The sequence below is a fragment of the Triticum urartu genome, chromosome 7A, assembly GCF_056163025.1.
Source record: "Triticum urartu cultivar PI428250 chromosome 7A, HENAU_Tu73, whole genome shotgun sequence".
Lineage (NCBI taxonomy): Eukaryota > Viridiplantae > Streptophyta > Magnoliopsida > Poales > Poaceae > Triticum > Triticum urartu.
In genome coordinates this window covers 572,135,120-572,144,411 of record NC_141879.1, presented here as the reverse complement: position 1 = coordinate 572,144,411, position 9,292 = coordinate 572,135,120, and positions in this window count along the sequence as shown.

The window sequence follows — 9,292 nt, the reverse complement described above, 5'->3', positions numbered from 1 at the left end:
GCATATGTTGTCTTGCATTTCTTCTACTTTGTTGCACCGCCATCTGCTTAGTTTACTCATCATATATGTCGAGATGCCATGCCCATCCATTATCAATACATATTCCATCTGCCATCATACCATGTTTTTCCACTCAAATGTTGTTCTTGTGCATCAGACATCAAAAAGGAAGAGGGTGATTGCCGAACCTGAAGGAGCACCAGCAAAGTCCTTGAAAAACATGGTGGTGCCGGAGAAATCAGACAGCACCCCACTTATATTGGCTATACAACCAGTGACACAAAACGTAGGACCGACTCCAGCAGACTGTACCCATACTTCACTGGCCACACCACTAGCCCCACCACACAGGACCTGCACTCCAGCAAAAGGTATACCGATTTCATTTTCCATAGCACCAGTTGTACCACAGAAAAATCCCACTCCAGCAAAAAGTACAGCAAGTCCACCGGCCGAAGACCTATCCCAACTGCAGAGACGGCCAATTCCTACAAATTGGAACCCCATTCCATTTATTCCCAGTTTAAAAGACAATGATTTCAATGTTGTTAGGGAATACGTGCATATATTCCCATCATGGGAAGATTATTGTGAAGACAAACACCATTTTCACATCTTCCTGTCCAACTTACGTGTAAGTGCTATTATTCATGGCTATTATTTTCCTGTTTTCTGCTGATTGAACACATCAATTATTTACATTACATTATTGTAACTAGGCGAGGGTCAATCTGGATAGTCATGCGAGAAAAGCTTGCTTGTGCTTTTCAAGGAAGCATTGCAGCAGTACCGGTGTTACCTAAGGAAATCACACTTTGATGGCAAGTCTATAAACGAATTTCTGGTGAAGTCTCCTGTGCTAAATTTAGAAGACATTGAATGGAAAAACCTTGTTATGCACGGGTCTCGTTCCCAGGATGAGGTGCTGTCTATGAAATCACATGACAATTTGAACTTCTACTTTTCTGCATGTGCCTTACGGATCTTTTTTGCAGGAAATCTGCTCGAAGAAGAATTCCGGCTTGACAAGAACGACAGGATATCTCAAATATGATGCCCACTGCTTTGCTCTTGTTAGTACCTGTTGTCCTGTATCACTGTACTTGCATACATACCTGGTTCATTATGTGACAGCAGTATGCATGATAGCTTGCTTATCAATTGTTCGCTCCAAATTATCTGATCTGTATGAATGGTTACATTAGTGTAGAATATATCCAATGCTAATGTTTTTTTAGCTCTGCATTGTTCTTGTAAGTACATGCTATCCTTTATCAGTGTACTTATAATGACAGGTAGTTGTTCATGTACCATCACTCTGCAGCTTATTTTCCTTTGGCCTCCATTTTCTACACATAAGATCTATATTTACTCTTACCATAAGGTTGGTACTGAAGAAGTTTAGCTGTGCATTGCTCTTGGTTGTACCTTTTGCCTGTATCGCTGCACTTACATTTATAGCTACTTGGTTATGTAGCATCACTCTTCATCTTATCTTAAATATTCTCCATTTTTTCGTATATTATCACATCTATATTTACTCTTAACAAAATGTAGAATAAAGGCAATGCTTTTGAAGAAGATTCTGTGGTAAACTTCTTGAATTGCCCCCCTCATCAGCATGGACAAGGCCTTTATAGAGCCTGTCTTCACCAATAATGTAAATTTGTCCATCTCAAGCCTTCAAACTTTGTTGTATATATTTGGTTAGGCATGACTACAATAGCTGTTTATTTTTGGTGTTTGCATCAAATTGCTTGTTTAAAGTTTATTATATGTAGTTCATAAACAAAAGTTCGTCCTTTCTCAATTTAAGTTTTCAGTTGTACAACCAAGTTCCTTCTTCATACCATGTAAATTAAACTATACAGAGCAAGTGATCTTCTTTTGCATTGTATGTATGCTTCTATTCTTCATCTATAATCCAGCGGTGTGGTGAACCTACCCACTACAGCACAATGTCATATTCTGCAATGTCTTAACTATGAAAAATGTCATATCATTCTACTATTATTTAAACCATCTCTTTATTTGCCAATCTGAAATGGTATAAATTGATAGCACACTAACCATTGATACTTATGAGTTCTTGATCTGTAATGCAGTGGTGTCGTGAAGCTGCCAACTCCTTCACAATGTCATTTCCTGTCATGTCTTGACCTGAACAATACCATATTGTGTTAATGCAAATTTAAACTGTGTCACTTTATTCGTCAGTAAGAAATGTGATGAATTGTCAGCGCTGATACTTTCATGTGCAAAACCTTTCATCTGTCTGCTTGTTTATCTTTCAGAGTGAGGAAGATATAAGTGTTGAACAAGCGCAGTCATCATCATGTTGCTCAGCTGCTTGCGTTGCAGATCCCCAGTAGGGCTAACCTTTCTTGAACTCTATTGAAGTGCTGTCGGTTTTGAATATTATTTTGTCGGCGTGTTTATTTGCACTGGTGGCGATATTTGATGCCCAGTGTATGTAATATGTTGTCTGCTTGTGCTTTATTATCATAGTGGCGAACTTTGATGCCCAGTGGATGTAATATGCCGTAATTTCTTTATTGTATAGTATAGGTTTTTTCTTATTCATGATGCTACAGTTATTTTACTGTATATATATCCTGTCTTCGCAGTAAACCAGCCAACCGTAAAATTACGGTACATAATCAGGTCGTCATGCAATCACGATGTAGGTTGGGCCTGAAACGTGTCGATCAGCTCACGGGCCGGCAGCAACCCGAAATGAACCCCGGCCCATGATTGTGCAAATCAAATCACAGGCTTTTAACAGGCCGAAAAATTGTCTCGGTCCTTGTTTGGCCCAATCAGATATCGGCTGCGAGCAGGCCGGATGCAAACCGGGCCGTAGTTAGGCCCAACTATCTGACGGGCTTTTAACAGGCTGAAATTAATATAGGGCCAAAATGTTAAACGGGCCCTTAACAGGCCAAAACTAATATCAGGCCGAATTACTAAGTGGGCCTTTAGCAAGTGGGCCCAAAAGCATAGTGTCAAGTTGACGGGACGAATCTGATATGGGCCATAATTAGTCCAAAAACCTCTTAAAGGGCCGGACCTGATCTGGGCCGTAATTTGGCCCAGAACGTGGTAGGCATTTAACGGGCCGAATCTCATATGGGCCACTATTAGGCCCGGAGCGTGGCAGGCCATTAATAGACCGTATCAAATATGGGTCGGCATTTGGCCCAAAACATGGCAGCCAGTTAACGGGCCGGCCTACTAGGGTCCACAAAATCTTGTGGGCCTACAGCTGGGCCGGCCCATTAATGTTGGCGAAATCTCGTGGGCCTTTAGCTAGGCCGGCCCATTATGTTCCGCAAGAATTTTGTGGGCCTTTACCTGGGCCGGCCTATTATGGCACACAAAAATCTTGTGGGCCTGTACCTGGGCCGGCCCATTATGGCCCATGAAATCTTGTGGGCCTTTAGCTGGGCCAGCCCATTATGGTCCGCAAAATCTCGTGGGCCTTTAGCTAGGCCGGCCCATTATGATTCGCAAAATCTTGTGGGCCTTTAATTGGGCCGGCCCATTTAAACTTGTTGGGCCGTGCCATGTGTCGACGTATCATAGGCGCCTTCTGTCTAGTGAGTGGATGACATCTGTCCCGACGATGAGCCGACACGTGTTTCCTCTAGCCAATGATGATTTTACACGTGGAAAATCCCCATTGGTCGGGGCTATTAACGGGTTATCGGATCCAAAACCTGACCCGATAGCTTAACGGCGTTCCGTTACGGTGGATGCCATGTGTCGGTCACCCTTGATGAAAGCACTTCTGTGACGCGCGATTTATCGTCATGGAAGTGGACACTTCCGTGATGATAATTTTGGTAATGTCATGGAACACTTCTACGACAGCACAGGCATGCCTATCTTGATTCTGTCACAAATTTGTCATGGATGTACATGCATGACAAAAAAAGCGACCTACTATGACAAACACGTATCATCATGGAAGTGTAATTTTTTTGTAGTGAATACAATGCAAACAGATTCATATCGATGCATGACATCACAAGTAAAGGTGTCAGGTGTGCCCTAACGCAGTAGGAGGTGATACCGACAAAGGGGGAAAACATCTGGGAAAGTATCCCCGGTGTTTCGCGTTTTCGGACAAATGAATCGGAGGGAGAAAGTTGTGTGTTCGCTATGCTAGGGATGTGTGGCGGGCGAACGGGCTATGTCGGTGTCAAAACCGGCGGATCTCGGGTAGGGGGTCCTGAACTGTGCGTCTAGGCCGGATGGTAACAGGAGACAAGGGACACGAAGTTTTACCCAGGTTCGGGCCCTCTCGATGGAGGTAAAACCCTACGTCCTGCTTGATTAATATTGATGATATGGGTAGTACAAGAGTAGATCTACCACGAGATCGAGGAGGCTAAACCTTAGAAGCTAGCCTATGGTATGATTGTTGATGTGTACGTTGTCCTACAGACTAAAACCCTCTGGTTTATATAGACACCGGAGAGGGTTAGGGTTACACAAAGTCGGTTACAATGGTAGGAGATCTTCATATCTGTATCGCCAAGCTTGCCTTCCACGCCAAGGAAAGTCCCTTCCGGACACGGGACGGAGTCTTCAATCTTGTATCTTCATAGTCCAGGAGTCCGACTGAAGGTATAGTCCGGCTATCCGAACACCCCCTAATCCAGGACTCCCTCAGTAGCCCCTGAACCAGGCTTCAATGACGACGAGTCTGGCGCGCAGATTGTCTTCGGCATTGCAAGGCGGGTTCCTCCTCCAAGTACTTCATAGAAGATTTTGAACACAAAGATAGTATCCGGCTCTGCAAAATAAGTTTCCACATATTGCCATAGAGAGAATAATATTTACACAAATCTAATCTGCTGACGTATTCCGTAGTGTGACATCACACCACGGCCAAGCTTTTATTCGAACCGTTTTACTGTCCCATCTCAGCGTGTTATGCGAGGCGGTTTCCTTGGCACGTCTTGTTAAAGCAGAGATCGTGTCCCCTTATTCCGGGATTCTCATCAATACGGGCGTGGGTAACCCAACCGCTTCTAGGACTCCTAGATTATAGGCAAGTCCAAGCGGACACGGAGAGGACGCTTGATATTCACCCTCTTTATAAAGGGGACAAGGCTTTTATTTTTCCCTCCCGTGCTCAATCGAATCCATCCCCTACCTCAAGCTCGAACGCCCGAAGTTCAGGTCAGGTGCTCCAAACCTCCAGTCATGTCCGGATCTAGCCTTCAAGGCCGATGGATGCCTTCCTCCATCACGGAAGAAGACATCAAGAAGTTGAGGGAGGCCAGATATCTGACCGCCGAGATTTTGCATCGGCTGCCTCCCCGAGGGCAGGTCGTGCCCACCCCCAAACCGAACGAGAACGTCGTGTTCGTCTCCCACTTTGTCCGAGGAGGCCTTGCCCTGGATCCTTTCGTCAGGGGTTTGATGTTTTACTACGGGTTAGATTTTCATGATCTAGCTCCGAACTCCTTTCTTCATATCACGACATTTATTGTCGTGTGCGAGGCCTTCCTCCGGGTTACCCCTCACTTTGGCCTATGGCTCAAGACCTTTGAAGTGAAGCCGAAGTTGGTCGAGGGGGAGCATGCAGCGTGTGGAGGTGCCTCAATACGCAAGATGATGGGAGCTCCGTGGCCCAAAGGTTCCATCCCAGAGGTGTCTGAATTGTGGCAACAGGAGTGGTTCTACATCACGGCTCCTAGAAGTGCCAAGTGGGCGGCCCCCCTGTTTTCCGCTCGCCCCCCCCACCACAACTGATGTCATCGATCAGCAGAGGTCTGAGCTAGGGGCCAGCCAAGGACATGCGTATACTGCAAGGCCGCGTTCGAGATCTCTTCAATGGAGATTTCAGTTTGGTTGCAGTGATACAGGTTATGCTGGTTCATCAAGTGCAGCCTTGCAAACGCCGGCCTCTTCGTCTGTGGGAGTTCAATCCCGAGGGACCGCGTGCCATTCAAAATTTTCTCGGCCTGACGCACGAGGAGATGTACAAATCATTCTTCGGACCTCAGACGGAGTGTCCGGAAATCACCGAGGACGTGGGCCTGAGTAGCAACCGCACCACCGAACAGGTAAGGCATCTTCCGGCCGAACATACTTTCTCTACTTTGTTACGAAGTTATCTCTGAGAGTTCGCTTTTTGACCAGGACTGGCTAACAAAGGCGAAGTTGATTCGGTGTTCGGCCCCCCTCCCTGAGGGTTTGGAAAATCCGGTATTGGAAAAGATGCTCTAGACCGCACCTTGCCCGGAGCCCTTGAAAGAAGATACTGTGGAGGATAATGCGGGCGGACGCGGGCCCCCAACGCTGCCCATTCTAGCCGAGGGAGCGAGCGTGTCCATGAGGGAAGGCGACCAGAAGAGGAAAAGGACTACGCCCGGGGATTCGGAAGCCGAAGCTTCCAAACGGGAGAAGAAGTCTCCCACAGAGGGTCCCACCTTGGGGGCGTTGTCGCTGCACAAAGTCCGCGGGGGGATCAATCCTCCCACGAGTCATAAGTGACCTGAAATACCTTTGGTAGTACAGATATGCCATCTTTTTCTTCTGAGAAGATAACCACCGCATATATTTTTGCAGTTCGGGCCTTAGCCCCTCTCAAATGAGCTCATCTTCGGGGGATCTTCTTCCAGAGCTGATGGAGAGCGAAACGCCTCCTCCGGACTCCTCCGCTCCGGAAGCGGGCGACCCTAAAGTGTCGTCGCGGAGGGCCTCTCCGAGTCCGGTGAGGCCAGAAGATAATCCCATTGACCCCCGAAGCTCCCAATGCCCGGCTCCCGAAGAGAGCAGACAAAAGAGTCCGGCACTGTCTAGTGTGCGATCGGATGTTCTGAGGGAGTTGGTGGGGCGAGCGGCCATCTCAGATGAACATCGTGTGCTGATGAATACGGTGATGGAGAGAATATCGTCCGCCGAAAGCGGATTGCATGAAGCTTTTATGAGTCTACTGACAGGCTTTGAGGTATGTAAATGAATGTATGGTAGTCCTGCACATGCTAGGTGTGCCCTGTGTAGATAGTAGCCCCTGATACTCTGGTTGTCGTCGGAAATGACGACGAACAGAGGATCATATTCCCAGGCAATAACCATACCGCCTCTATGTGCAGGTGATGGAAGCTCCGGTGGCTAGCCGGACTAGCGAGTTTGCCCATTTAGAACGGTAGTTGGATGCGGCAGACGCCGACATCGAGCTTGTTAACAAAAGTCTTGACGAGGCACAGGGTAAGTGTCATTATCTGGTAAACGCCACAATAGGAAGAGCAGTATGATGCCAACATCTTTAATATGTTGTGACTGCAGATGGAGCTGCCACTGTTGAAGCCTTGCGGGCAGAACTTGCCCGAGCCAAGGAACAAGCAAGGTTGGGTAATGCGGCTGCCTTGAAGGCGTCCGAAGAGTTGCAAGCCGAGAAGGCCGCGCATGGCGAGAGCCGAGACAAGATGGCCAAGATGGCTATAGAATTAAAAGCCGCCGCCGACCGTTGCCGGGTTCTTGAAAAAGAAAACTAGGCGAAGGCATTGGACCTGGAAAAGGCTGCTGCAACGAAAAAGGATCTCCGCTCTGCTATGAGGGCAAAGAAGGAGGAGCTGCGGGAAGCCGGGGATATTGTAGCTGGGAAATACTTTATGTTGCGGAGGAAATTCGGAGATCCACGGTATGCCCCTCTGGATCGGCTATGGAGTTCGGAGGATGTGTATATGGATTTGGCGACGAGCGCTGCCGATGCGGCCAAGTACTTCCAGGGTCAGACGGACCGTGGAGTAGACCAGCTGTTTTGGAGACAATTCCATTCTCCCGAGCGTCCACTTTCATTGACTGACCAATTAGCCGAATGGGCCGAACTAAATTGGTTGTCCGAACTCTCCATGAGGTCTGTTATGCATCAGTTATGGCCGGAAAGGTTAAAACCGAACAACTATTTCAGCTTGGTGCAGCAGTTCCTTGACATGGTGCCGCGCATTAATGCGATGAAGAGGTCGGCGTGCATAGAGGGCGCTCAGATGGCCTTTGCCCGTGTTAAGGCATACTGGGCGGAGATGGATGCTACCAATGTTGCAGCGCGGGATTCGGCTATAGGTCGAAAGGCTGCTGAGCACTATTTTGAAGAAGTTCTTGAGGGTGCCCATTTGATAGAGACCCAGTGCTCAAAAAATATTATGTTTGGGTGATATGTAATCTCATTGTAAGCGAAATGCTTTTATAAATTTTTATAAGGCTATTTTTATACTTTTGCCTGAAAGTAATATGATGCCTCCTGGGCGGCCGTTTATGTATACATGTGTATTACCTGAAAGATTGCAGCCGTCGGCTTCAATCCTCACGCATATAATGCGGAGGTGCTCGCAAAAACACGCATTCACACTTAAACCAACGTCTTGGTCCTATTAAGGAGGTGATAGCGGAGCGAGCAAGGCAACCGGACTATAATGCTTTAGCACTTTCACTTAGCCATAGGAGTTTGACAGTGGGGCTACTAGATAGCCCCTGGTGGCTCCACGCTCTCCCAATATCAGGGTGCGTACATGCCTGGCCGGGAAACGGCCCTTCGTTAAGGTGGAGGAATTCTAACATTCCCACATGTCATCGAGTGGTTGACCAATCTCACGCTATATCATGACAGTCAGTTTTCGGCTTTCTCTACTGAGGTGCTCGTCCAGATGAACCAGGGCACAATCGCAGTAGTTCTCCTGGTGCTACCTTAGCCGGCAAGGCGGAACATAAGGCACCAAAACACAGGAGCCGGGCAAACCCAACATTTGACCAAAGACAATGATTTGGAGCTGATGCATATAGGGCCAAACTCACGACGCCGAACACTCCCTAAGGTATTCGGTCTTTGTGGTATAAACCGGGCCTAAATAATGGCCTTTGTAAGAAGCCCCTTGTGTCCAGGTACGTGCATTGTTCTGGCGTGGCCACATGCCAAGACGTCAGCATCCTTCTCAACGGTGGATATGTATCAACAAGAGACAGTAAAAAAGGTTTACGCAGGGTCTTAATCTAAAAAGAATCCTTGGAGCGGGTCCCTGCTGCACGTCTGCGCCTGTGTCTCCGTTGTGCCGTATCCTGGACGGGTGTAGCACGATGATCGTCTGTAAAAGAGAGGAAGTTAAGTGAAAAAGTTGTCGTGTAAAAAGATAGTTTTTAAAGAAACCATGTGTAATTCAAGATGATAAGAAATTGACACTTGTCTGTGCGCGTTGATCCCCTTGTATTGACAAATAGGGGTGTGACCACTTATTTCCGTATAAATAGCGACGCCGGACTTAATTAGTTGTATCTGAGG